We start from the raw sequence: 12,898 nt of genomic DNA on the forward strand, positions 1-12,898 counted from the left end.
TTTTAACAGCTCCTTCTTGAAATTAAATGCTGTTTCAGCAGCACAAACCCCCTCTCCAGCTCCCCCGGCCCCACGTAGGTAATTCCCAGAGCCGCTCTGCCGATAAAAACAACAGCCGTGGTTTTGTTTAAGGTTGGGCTGAATGAAAACAGGAGGGGAGGAATGTGCTCAGCAGAGGAGGAACCGGCGCTTGGCCATTCCGGCGTTGCTTTCCGGAGCGCGTCGGATGGACGGAAATACTTGGTGCGGTCGTGCGGGGACCTGCAGTTTGTTCTGCCCTCGAAAAGGAGATGTGGCAGTCACCTTCCAGTTCACCCAGGTACAATATTTGGGGGAATGAGACCGAGTGGGACTTTCCCCTCCTTTCTGCTTAGTGGAAGTGGAATCGGATGGAGGTTTCTCCTCCTGGGAGGATTTGGAGGTTGGGAGCAGCAAAGGCAGCCGGGTCTGTCTGAGCCTTCAGCATCTCCAACACCCCACACTGGAGAGCAAAACCTTTTGCAGGCTTCTCGGGATATATCCTGGTATATCCACCCCAGGCCAGCCCAGCAAATAACTCCTGGAAAGGTAGATGACATGCTGTCTTTCCCTGTCTTCCAATGCCTTCTATCACTCCCACCACCGCAAAAAGGACATTTCAAACCCGTGCTCTGAAGCAGGCAGTGTTTAACACCCACTTTACGCTTGTGCTTGATGCCGTTTACTTCAGGTGCCAGGCGATGAGGAGTCAAACCTGGCGTGTTTGAGCGCTGAGCAAGCGTTAGCCATACAAACTTGGGATTTTCCAGCAAGCCCGGGGCTGTCCGGCACCTAACTCCCTTAGCCTTGCTTTGAAATTCCCCCTCTAATTAATAAATAAGTGGCAAGTTTCACTGACATAATTTCAGAACTATTGCTCTTAATTAAATAGCAAGTTATTAAAATAGTTTCAAAACACTGAAATCTTGCCTCCCCGGTTCATAGTCCTGGTCTTATTCCCATTAAGTGTCGCCGGTGGAATGGTTTTATAAACTTGGAAGCAATTAGGAAAGGTGAACGATCTCGGACCGCATCAAAATGTGATATTATCGAGTGTGTGTGGATGATCCTAGGAAAGCAGGCAGCGATGGGAGGGCTCATCCCTGCCCATGCTCCTGCCCGTGCCCCTGCCCCTGCCCTCCTGGCAGGATGGGGATGGGAAAGCAGCATCACGCCACATAGAATGTATATATTTATCTATAAATATAATATCTATGTTATAAAGGTACATACAGTATATATATTTGTATAGTGTATGTCTATTATACACTATTATATTAGCATGTCATGGTGCAGAAGGGGCAGCTGGCACCCAGCTACACCACGCTGCGGGTCAGGTCAGCGAGGTAGCTGCACGGTTTATTTTCCTTTGGCTGAGAGCTTTAGCGATGAATAGAGGGAGGGGATCCGGGGCTGGGATGCTTCTGCCAAGAATGATTTGGAGGCCTCTTTATATTAGTCAGAGCTTTTTTATTCCTTACTGGAAGCGTGAGAGGAGCCGCACGCCCGATGGCAACGTTGCTCACAGGTCTGCATAATTTTCAAGTATCGCTCATGTGAGCAGCTTGCCTTAATTATAGATTTATTTCTCGCTGCTGTTGGATTGCTTTGTTCCTCGTCCCTCAGAAAGATGTCCTTGCCCCTAAGGAATGGGTGTGTGGTGGTCGTGAGTGCTTTTTTGGGTCGGGGGGGAAGGATGCCACATCCCAGCCGATGGTTTTGCAAGGGGCTCGATGTGCTCGGCAGCTGCAGAAGAGGAGGAGGAGGAGGAGGAGGAGGAGGGGATGTCCCACACCGTGAAGGCTCTGCGCCATCTCCGTGTGGGTCCGGGCAGGCACGTGGAAGTTAGGACCATCAAATGACTTCCACCTCCCGGGGAGCGGGAAGATGCAGCAGCCCGGCGTTGCCGTCCCCCGCCCTGCCCTGCCTAGCAGGGAACCAGTTTGGGAAGTGCCTCCGTGTTGCCCGCGGATGAGCCAGCCCAGGAGGAGGTAGGAGACCACTTTGGATTGAGATCCTGGCACTGCTGGGAGGAGGCAGGGTGGAGGGATGGAGACCAGCCAGCTTCCTAACTATGCAAACAACCCACACCCATGTTCGGTGTTTATCCCCGCCGAGCCCGTCACCATGGTATCTGGGCACCTTTTGCCAAGGTGAGTTGAAGCTGATGGAGCAGATCCTCTGCCAAACCCCAGGCTCTCTAGGCATGTGTCTGGGAGGTCTCCTAGATCAGCTCGATCTTTCGGAGTTCCTGCTGCTGGGATAATCCCAATCCCCGCTGCTGCCTGGCCAGCTCCTGTCTGCCATGAGCTCCTCCAAGCGGGTGCATCCTCACCTCTGCCGTGGGGTTTCCTTACGCCGTGTCGCACCACCGTGCCGGGCAGGCAGCCGGAGAGGTGGTTTCACAGCCCCCTGTGCTGAAACTGCTGCCTTGATGCAAAATTTGGGCTTTTCTTCCCCACTTGGCTGTGGCTCTGAGTTGCTGGGGAGCGATCAGAGGCTGGTGGTGCCTCCAGGAACACATGGGGTCTGGGCACATCACTGGGTGACCAGCCGGTGATCTATCACGTTCTCCTCGCTGTTCGTGTTCTCTGTCACTGTTCTGCTGTGGTTTGGGGCAAGTTGTTCCATCTGCTACCAGCAAAATAGAGGTGAGGTTTGACAGCCTCCTGGGAGGAAATTGTGGAGGAGAGGAGAAAAGAGAGGAGAGGAGAAGAGAGGAGAGGACAGGAGAGGCGAGGCTGGAAAAAGAAAACAGCAAAGAGGAAAGAAAAGCAAGAGCATATTTTTTCTGCAAGGTATTCGGCTGAAAAAAAAAAAAAAAAAAGAACATTTTTATTATCAATATTAAGCAGTTTCGAAATGGGAAATTTCCCCTCCTGCCCTACTGGCAAGTCATTGCCCTGGCCAATCGCTGGTGGTGTGCAAGAGATGAGTCCCATCAGCTAATCCCTGTGACTCCCATGTCCCTTCCAGACCTTCTCCCCAGCCTTGCAGGGATGCAGATTTTGGGTGCAGCTGCTTTTCTTGCACAGAAATAATCAGGGGATGAAACTCGAGGCAGCCTCAGATGCGTTTGGCAGCTTCTCGTTTCCCAGCGGCTGCCCAGCGATTGCGTTACGGCTGCTTTTATACTCTGCGCCGAGAGACTGAACACCGGCTGAAACGGGACTCTGAAAGTCCACCTCAGCTGGGATTAATACCTCTGTGCCACGGCTAGATGCTGGAAATACTAGAAGGGGACAGATTGCAAAAGAAATAGGTCAGATTTGCTTTTCTTTATCACCAGGTCCTTGCGCCGTGAGCGGGTCTCGCTGCCTCTGTCTTTAGGGAGGTGTTGGATGAGACAACCTTCCCCATGGACAGGTCCCAACCCCTTCAAGGTGCTAGGTGGCTTTGGGAGCTCCAAGGGAACTTCTCAGCATCCCAGGGCAGAGAAAAAGGTTGTGATTTACATCCAGGCCCCAAGCTTGGTTCATTTCTGCCCTCTTAAGTCCTGGCTGAAGAGAAATTAAAGGGATTAGGTCCTCTGTGCCTTAATTTCCCTGGATGTAAAATAAGCCAGTAGTCGCCTTCCGTGGGTCTTGGTCTGGTTTTGAGAGAACTTGGAGATGCTCTGGATGTAGGGTGGTAAAATGAATGCCAAGCCTTATATCAAAAGAGGATCAGAGATTTTACGCTCGTGGCTGCACAGGAGCAGGCAGGTTGCAATATTCCAGCCTTTCCACCATGCACATGCACTTTCCAGTTTTGTTGCAATTAATTACAGTGTAATTAAAGCAGAACGACAGTGCTAACTAAGGGCAAAATCTTGTGAAACAAATAGTGTTTGGGCTGATTTTGTAATTGCTCCAGGTTCCCCAGATACAAATTACACTGTCAGGGCTCCTGATTTATGGCAGAGCGATATATGCACAGATAACTCAAGGCAAGAGCTGCCTGCCTGGGTTGCAGGTGTGGAGGTCCATGTCCCATCAGTTCTCCTTGTGGGTCACCCATGAAATTTGGGTTCTCCTTGAAGAATCCCATGGCTAGCAGGACGCAGGTGGCACTGCCTCTTTCCCTCTGCCCCATCCCCAAGGCTTCTCATGGAAGTTTTCTCACCAAGGAGGTGGCAGATGCTGCCCTGGGTGCAACTCCATCCTGGGCAGAGGGACACCGCCGGTGACAAGCCACCGACGGGGACATGGTGGGCAGAGGGATCTCACTCATCCATGCTGGTCCAGGCTATGGGACGACATGGCTGATGAAGCAATTTAGCCCTTGGCTCCCAAATCTTTCATGCTTGCAGAAAGTCCCCGTGTGGGTGAGCGGGCAAGGCTTGGCTTTGCTAAATCGCAGGCAGATTTTGCCGCCTGATCCTTCTCGGGCTGTCTGGTGGGGCCGTGATAAATCACGCTGGAGCACGGTGACTCAGCTGGGGAAGGTGACCTGCAAAGGGAATACAAAATGTTGTGCCCTTACCTGCTTCTCTGAGGGGGACCGGGCATTTTGTTTTATAGATTTGTTTCCTCCGTTTCTCTTGCCAGCCGTACTGGGAATATCGTGCTTTGTTTTCGTGCAGGAAGTCCCTTTCCAGATTAGAGAACTGGAGTGGGTGTTTTCTCACCTTTAATTAAAAGGAGTGAAGCTGTGACTTTTTAGCAAAGAAATCCTGCCTTGCAAGCGTTTGGAGGTCACTTGAGTTAATGCATTTCAAGAAATGCAAACAAAAACCCCAAAGTACCCAGACACCGTTGCCTGGAGTTTAAAAATAAGTGAGGTATGCTTCTGAAAAAGTCACGAGATCAAGTAAAAAACAAGGAGATGAGCTAAAAGTGTCAATTGTTACAATTAAACCCCTCTGTGTTCATTTTTTATCACTGAACGCTGGGGTTTGGGCCGTGAGTCACTGTCTGCTGGTATCCCAGTGCCGACATGAGCCCGCTCGGTCACACCAAGGGCTCCGTGCGGGATTCAGCCACGGAGGGATAATCTCTCCACCAGCCACCACAAAATCCCGTGGTGCTCGTGAACATCCTTTGCTGTGGGTCACGGGTGGCTTCCCGGTGTACCTGGAAAGGTGTGGTGGTTCCCACCGCCATCCCGGCTGCGGCTCGGGGTTGAGCATCTTCCCCCGACAGGTTTTGGCGTTGGGTACCAGTGCCCCCTCCCAGCACATCCCACCAGCAGCCGGGCTCCTGCTCTGAATACTAAATCCTGAGACAGAGAGAAGGAGCGCGTACGCTGATTAATTTGAGCCCGTGCTGCTCTTATCCTGGTTTCAAAGTAATTGTCTCTCCTGTCCACAATTTTCTCTCCTTACATTTCACTGCATATTTATTAGGTTTTTGTGAGGCTATCTGCAGCCACATTAAACCAATTTACTCCTTGAAATGTCTGACCTTTGATCTGCCAGCCACTGCCTTTCGGAGCCAGAAAAAGAGCCTTTAATAACGTGTCACATGAAAGGCTCGCCGCAGAGCCTGTCACTTGCACACCCGAACTCCAGTTAATAAAGTATCGGATGAATCAATTATTGCCTAATAATTGTTACCTATATTTTTGTGCTAAACAAGGAGAATATTTTTCCCCTCTTTTCCCGGTCACTTTATGATCTCCCACTAGAGAAAACTGATAAGGCAAATACATGTACACAGCTATAACTAATATTTCTCAAGCAACATCTTCAACCTTTGTAGCCAGTTCTGATCCTGGCAGACTCGGGTTTTTTTGCAGAGGCATTAGACTATCTGAGTGCATCTCATTTTAGGAGTCCCTGCAGCATCCCTGTGTGCTCTGCTGTGTGCTGTGTCTCCTGAGGCCCTCCAGCCGTCCTCCGCAGGAGGCATAGGAAAGGTGAGGGGGGTTAGTAGGTTGCAAAGTGCTTTGCTGGGGATTATTTGGCTGTTTTCCAGGCAAGGGCAGTGAGGCAGGGGGATGCCATGACTTGTCCATCACAGCAAGGTTGGAAGCAGCCACCCCAAGGACCACGCTCTTCACCGGCACCTCCCAGCACCCTCGGCACCTCCCGGTGTCCTTGTACATCGGGGCTGGATGCTCCTGTATCATCGCGTCCTGCTCCAGGGGCAATGCCTCACCTCCTAACCCATGGAAAGGCCAAAGTGGGGAGAAGACCCCTTCCAGTGGGCTGCTGGCACTACTGGCACAGCCGGCTCTTCGTGCCACGAGACTGGGCAGCTCATATCACGGTCGTGGCTGCATCCAGCCACGCTGGGTATCTTTTATTTTACATTCTTATTATGTATTTGAAGTGACCGATGTGTTATCTCTCACTGCTACGGAGCCGTCGAGCTCTCAGGGGTTTGCCGAGAAAAATAGAGGCAGATGTGGCCAAGCTGCTGTTGAAATCAGGACGCAGGGACAGAGCTGGTGGGATGCAGCATAGCTCCCTTGGGGTCTCTGCAGCCCCTGGGCACAAGATGCCGCTGCCCTGAACCCCAAGAAGTCACCTGTAGCATCTCACCCTGGGTCTCAGACCCCTTTTTGTCAGGCTGCTGGCTCTCTGCGCCTGGTCTGGACTGCTTTTGGGGATGATGGAGAACATTGTTCAGATCCTTGTGGAAGCCAGAGCATCCCCGAGTCCCCAGGGGTACAGGACCCTCTGCTCAGGCAGCCGGGCTTTACTTGTGCTTTGGGGAGAGGTCTCCCTGGCGCTCCCAACCTCTCCCCTGGTAGGAACATCAATCCTGCTTCTGCTGAAATCAGCAGCGAAGCTGGATTTCACGGGGGTGAAATGGGCCGGTGAAGTTTAATCACAGCAATTACAGTTTCTGTCACCTGCAAGGTTCTCCGATGCATCACTCTGAAACAACATCTTGCCCAGGAGCTCCATTTCACTCCCAGTGACATCTCTGCAGGGCAGCAGCAGGCAGCCGTCCGGAGAGGAGCACGCCTGGGTACAGATCCATTCTGGAGGTGGCCTTGGCAACACACTTAGGCATTTATGTATTATTTATTTTCCCCAACGCTTTTCATCTCTTACGTAGTTGCTTAACAGCACCAGGCTTTCACAAAGTGAGGGAGAAGGCTGAAAAATGCAGGAGGCAACCCAGGTCTCCTCTCTCTGCTTTAATCTTCCCGGGATGACTTCTCGCTTGCCATATGGGGAGGGACGTGCTCCTGACATCCCTAGCCTGCAAAACACCGCAGCGTCAAGCAGAAGCAAAGTCTCAAGTTTCAAGGGAAGGAGAAACCATCTGCATCGCTCTCTAGCACATCTGTGCTGATTTGGCTCTGTGAGGACTTGGTTGCAAGCCTGTAGGATTCATCTTCAGAAAGGCTGGTATTAATTGCCGTTGAAATGGGAAGCGTTAAAAGCTGGGTGAAGAAGAGGTGAAAAAAAACGGGGAAGCTTGGAAATACCATGGGCTGATAATTCTTTCCGTCACTCTTGAGTGTATTAACAACGTTGATGGTTGAAATTGTTACTGTAGGAGGCCATCTGCTAGGCTTTGCCTACCATGAATAGGGAGGCGAGGTGGAAGTGAACATCGCTGGGGAAGTTTCAAACCAAATCCCAAATTTGAGACAAGATTCAGATGGTCCTGAAGACCTTCATAAACCTGCATTTCTTACCTGCATTAAAAAATAAATGTACCAAACCAGATCTCATTCTCTGTATTGTCAACTGCATTTCGGATGGAGGCACCTGATGTACCTTCCAGCTTTAATACTGGCTCACGCCTTGTGCCTTCGTCCCTGCGTACCCAATTAAAAAAAGTCATGATCAGGGGCACATTTCATCCAGGACTGTTTCCAAATTAAGCTTCAGAGGGGAAGTTAGCCTGGAAGAAGACAGGAATGGGGAGAGGGACCTGTGTGAGTCCTGGCCATGGAAAGCCATGCTACCGTATTGACCTGGAAGTCCTATCCTGGAAGAGCCCCCTCGGAGACTTTCACCTTGTCCTTGGGTTTCTCAGAAATCAGCACTTTGTTTTCACACCTTCCAGCAAGGAGAGCCCTGGCATCGTGGGTTGATTCTCCTTAAAATGATGCTGTCACTTTTACCTTCATCTTTTACATTCGACATCCCACAGCACCCAAGCAGGAGCATCGCAGCTGACATGCTCCATGTTATTTTCCAGCCTTAAATCCATGGATGCTCAGCTGGTGGCCCCCGCCATACCCCATCGGTGCAGGCAGGGTGAAATTCAAGCCTTTTTGACCTTCCAGTTTTCCTCCTTGGGAGATGAAATTAATACTCCCTGCCATACATTGCAGGGATGCTGCTGGGATGAATTAGTTAATAGACCAAATCTCACTTGCCTGCCTCTGCAAGGGTGATCGCCACGTGGCTGAGTCTAATATTCGCTTTTCCGATGACCACAGGGGACTTTGGGTCAGGATGGCTGGGATTTTGCCACGACTTGGGTGGGACCATCCCGTGGACCCCACCGGGATCCGGCCCTTGGGTGGCGAAGGGCAGAGGCTATTGCAGAGATGCCACAGATGCCTCCCTGCAGCCCTGCACCGCATAATTTCCAGGCTCGCAGTGCTGTCTCTGCAAAGGTAGATTTGGTTTCTATTAATAAGGGGATAATAGCACGGGAAACCTGGCTACAGGATGGCCCGTACCCAATTACTGCGGTCGCTGGGCTACAGCAGCCGCTTTTCCCTGCAATTATCCCACCGCTCGCTGGTGTAGCACAGCCCTCTGCATTTTATTCTTAGTAACAGAGCCCCGGGCAAGGTCAGGGGGGTCCCTGCAGCCGAAAGTCCCCGGCTGAGGGATGCAGGAGCTGAGATAGGGACAGCGGAGCCACCTCGGTGTCACCCACCGGTGGAGGGGTCAGTGGGGGCAACGTAGGAGCGATGTCCCCCCAGCCCCGGCCGATGCAGCCACAAGGCTGGCTGGAAGGCAGTGCCCTGTTCTGTCCTTGTCCCAAGCCAAGTGGTGCAGGGGGGTCCTGGTGACCTCCATGGGGCACGTCGGCCACTTTGGGGTCCGTAGCAATCAGCCTCATTTTTTGGGGGGCACAAAATCCCCCATCCAGTCAAGGCATGGTTAGTGGTGGACTTGGTAGTGTTAGGTTTACGGTTGGACTCGGTGATCTTTCCCAATCTAAATGATTCTGTGAAATAAGACTGGACGTGATGCTTGGTCTTGCTCCCAGTATAAAACAGGTTGTATGGAAGCTCTGCTGGTTTGCACCCACTGGGATTTGGCCCGTCCAGCTTAGTGAGCCAACATGGGAATCACGGAGGCAGGAGGAGCAGGGGGTGGTCTGAGGATTGAGATTTGGGGAATCCAGGGTGAGTTCCTTTTCCAGCACATTCCCTATGCATCTGTAGGAAGCCACTTTGCTTCTTTATCCCTCAGCTGGGTATCCGTAAACACGGATAATAGCCTGACAGAGGGATGCAGCAAGAAGAAATACATTAGAGTCAGGGAGATGCTCAAAGGCAAGCTACCCAAATCACTCTAAAAACACGGAAGACCCTTCTTAAACCTGTGTTGGTTGTGGGAAAGCGGTGAATGGAAAATATATGTCAAGGATGAAAAGTGATGCTTAAAGGGCAGGAATAAAGCCTTTCTCGTGAGAAAACCCCAGCTCTAGTCTGTGCTGTTTCAAATTGAGTTTTCAGTTTCCTAAAGGCAGCAGACAATGCTTCACTCAATTCTCTCCCCACTGTCATTAAAACTCGAGTGTGTTGTCTGGATATAGTATTTTGCCCTACCTTAAGAGCTCTAATCTTTTTAGGACCATTTCTTGCCGCTATCTGCAGACACTCGAAAGCCTTCTCGACCACGGAGTGAAATACAATCCCTGTCTTGGGGAGCTTTACCTCCCCTTTGTCTTCTGCAAAGACAGAGGGAAAATAACCACTTAACAAATCTGCCAGGTCTGAATTTTCTCCCCCCTTCCATCTCCCCTTTTGCAGCTATCATTTGTCGTGGGTTGCTTTCTCCCAGTGCCACCTGCCTGTTGCAGGGAGATGGCGAGGAGCCTTTTATTGTTTGCTGAACAATTCCCTGCAATTTGCTGTTCGCTATTTCTTTTGGGCTCCTTTAATCCTTTTTTCGCTTGCTGCTGCTTATTTTTAGCTTGTGTGCCGTTCTCATTTCTTCCCCAAAACTGTTTGTGTTTTGAAAAGCCCCACTTTGCTGCTGATGGTACCTTTTTTTGAGCATCCCTGGCTGCCTGCAAAGCCCTCCCTGCTCTCTCCTTCCCCCAGCGCCCTGCCAGGCTGGGTGTTGGATGCAACGAGCTGCCATTCTCCGCTTTCCCAGCTTTCCCTGTTTTTCCCTTGGGAGCTCTCCTCCAGCCCTCCCTTGGAAACCCACTTTCCCTTCGTGCCCAAATCCTTTTGCTTTTGTCCAGTGAAAAACCCAGGAATGCCAAGCTCCCAGCGATGCCACCAGCCCAGACCCTGCCACCCCAGCTCCTTCGGGTGATTTACGCTGTCCCGGTACAAACCGAAATCCTCTGGCTTTGCCGGGTGCCGAAAGACTGCCGGCGATGGTGCCACCGACCACGAGGCGTGGGCACGAGGTTCGGCACGTGGCAACCACGTGGCGTGGGAAGCGTCCGTGGTGGCCCCGATGTGGAGCCCCTCTGAGCTTCAGGCTGCCTCTAGTCTTAGGATAAAGCTGAGCCTTAGGCGGGAGCTAGCTCAGGCCGATAGTCTAGCTAAAGTGGTGAGTTGGGATTTGGATGAGCTAACTCCAAATTTTGGCTCTACCGTGGGCTTCCTCCACGGCCTTGGGCAAATCACCAAGTCTCTTTGCTCCTTATCTCTGCAAACCAAGTCATCTCTTTTTTCTCCCACTGTTTATTCGGAGCACAAGCATTTAGGGATGGATTGTTCCTTCTTTGGTCTTGCTTGTACGGTGTCTATAAGGGGATGAGCATCCCCCTTGTAGCTATAAGACACTGATGCAGTATAAATGATCACTGCAATTAGTAATAGTAAATGATAATAATAATAGTAATAATAATAAACCCTGCACCTTGCACAGTAGAAACTTAGTCTGCTCTGAACATGCTCCAAGCTATCATCGGCAAACAACAGTAGTGGATATTTTTATTTCCTTGCCTGTACGTGTGCTGGTAGGGCTATGCTTCATACCTGTTACTCAGATCTACAGCTGGAGAATTATAATCCATCCCTTCTCCTGCCCACAATCAGGATTCAGAAATTCAAGCAGGACTTTCTTATCCCTACAAACATCTCCCGATCTGCCCAATTGACTGCCCTGAAGGCAAATAGCAATGTCCAGTTATGTTCTTGAGTTATCCAAACTGTCCCCGCTGTGTCAGCCAGGAAGATATATTTCATTTCTCCCTGGCGGTCCTGTCTCCTCCCTCGTTAATATTGCAACAAGCATTCCTCCTCGGGAGCACCGCCTGTCCTTCGGGAAGGCTTTGAGCCTCCCTGTTTCAGGCAGGTATATGGCAACTCTGCTAGCTCCATCTTTCACGCAGACACAAAGCCGGTAGCATCGGCTCTGCCTTTTTCCTGGGATCACCCAGAAGGTAGATTTATCATCATCTTCACCGCTCCTTGCCATTGTGGGTTGTTTTTTTTTTTTAATGAACTGGTGAATTTATGTTGGAAAAGCAACTTGAATTTCCTGACCTCAGAAATGATTAGGAATAGGTCTGGAGACACTCTCATTTTGGTGCTTTTTTGTTTTTCCTCTAAGATACGCTGGCGGCTGGAGGTGCAAGCCCAAAGCTGCATCTTTAATTGCTGTTTTCATGAACATCACGGCAACTGCACTGTGGTCTAGGAAAAAGAAAGTGGGATCTCTGTTAATAACCAACTGGTCTCGCTGCTGCTATCTTGGACCGGCAAAAAAGTTATTTCTGCTATCTCCTAATAACAAACTGATTTTCTCTGTTGTCTTTCAACATCGGATGAGCTCTTGCTCCCATTTCCCTTTAATAAGTGCTATTTTGTTTCCATTATTGCTCAACAGTAAAATCTTTTCCCGGCAACTTTACCAGAAGTAGATTTATGGCTATGAAAATAAACTTGGGCGTGATGAGATCTTGTCATTTTGTTATCTATAAAGCACCTCACAAGACTTTGTAGTTATCAAAATGTAATTATACATTTAGATTTTTCCATCATCTCTGTTTGTTGGGATTTTTTTTTTAAGAGGGAAATGATGAAAACTCCGAAATCCATGCTTAAATATAACTCAAAATATAACCGCTATTGACTTTACTCTGGCTTCTTCCAGAAGAAGGGCAAAAAATAATCACCGTGTGCTGCGATGGTGCCGATCTGCCCAGAGTGATGTTCATGTTAAGACACATCTTTCGGGTTTTTTTTCATGCACACAGAAAAGGTCGACGTTTCCTGGTTTGAGATACGGTATTTACCGATTCTTACGCGGGGCTGGATGTTAATTGTCATCGGAGGCTCTGGGTGTGGGCGAATCATTGTATAATGCCCACACCCTTCGGGTGGCTTAGGGTGCGGTGTTGTCTTTGCCTCACCGTGCAGTTTTCAGATGTATTATTACCCAAAAGTAACACACCCTTCCGTGCTTCGTTGTTTTTATTAGGGATCGCTCTGAACCAGCGCTCCAAGCACCTGGCAAAGCTGCCGTTGGATGTAGAGCTCGTAACTTAGGCTTGCCTGGGCTTCCCGCTGGGATTCCCTGCGGAGGAGCTCTCACCGCTGACGCTTTGCGTTGGGAGCAGGTCAGCTGGGGCATCTCAGTGGGCACGTCGGCATGCCAATGTTGGCACGGTTAGAGGCCACCAGGGACTTGGGCTGATCTTGCCTAGGCTGAGCTCCTAGACGGAGCTTACCTAGATGGAGTTTTCCGTGATGAATAGCGGCCGGAGATGGAGAGGTGGGAAAAGCAGGTATTTCTGTTGGGACTGGACAGGGCAGGAGAGAATTATCCCTTTGCAGAGGA

The 12,898-nt window shown here is 50.4% G+C and overlaps 1 protein-coding gene across 1 annotated transcript in view; it reads left to right on the forward strand.

Annotated features, from left to right (window-relative positions):
- Window positions 1-12,898, forward strand: part of ZBTB7C (zinc finger and BTB domain containing 7C) — a 43,029-nt gene that overhangs the window by 1,023 nt on the left and 29,108 nt on the right. The window lies entirely within an intron of this gene.

This window comes from Buteo buteo, chromosome Z (genome assembly GCF_964188355.1).
Source record: "Buteo buteo chromosome Z, bButBut1.hap1.1, whole genome shotgun sequence".
Classification (NCBI taxonomy): domain Eukaryota; kingdom Metazoa; phylum Chordata; class Aves; order Accipitriformes; family Accipitridae; genus Buteo; species Buteo buteo.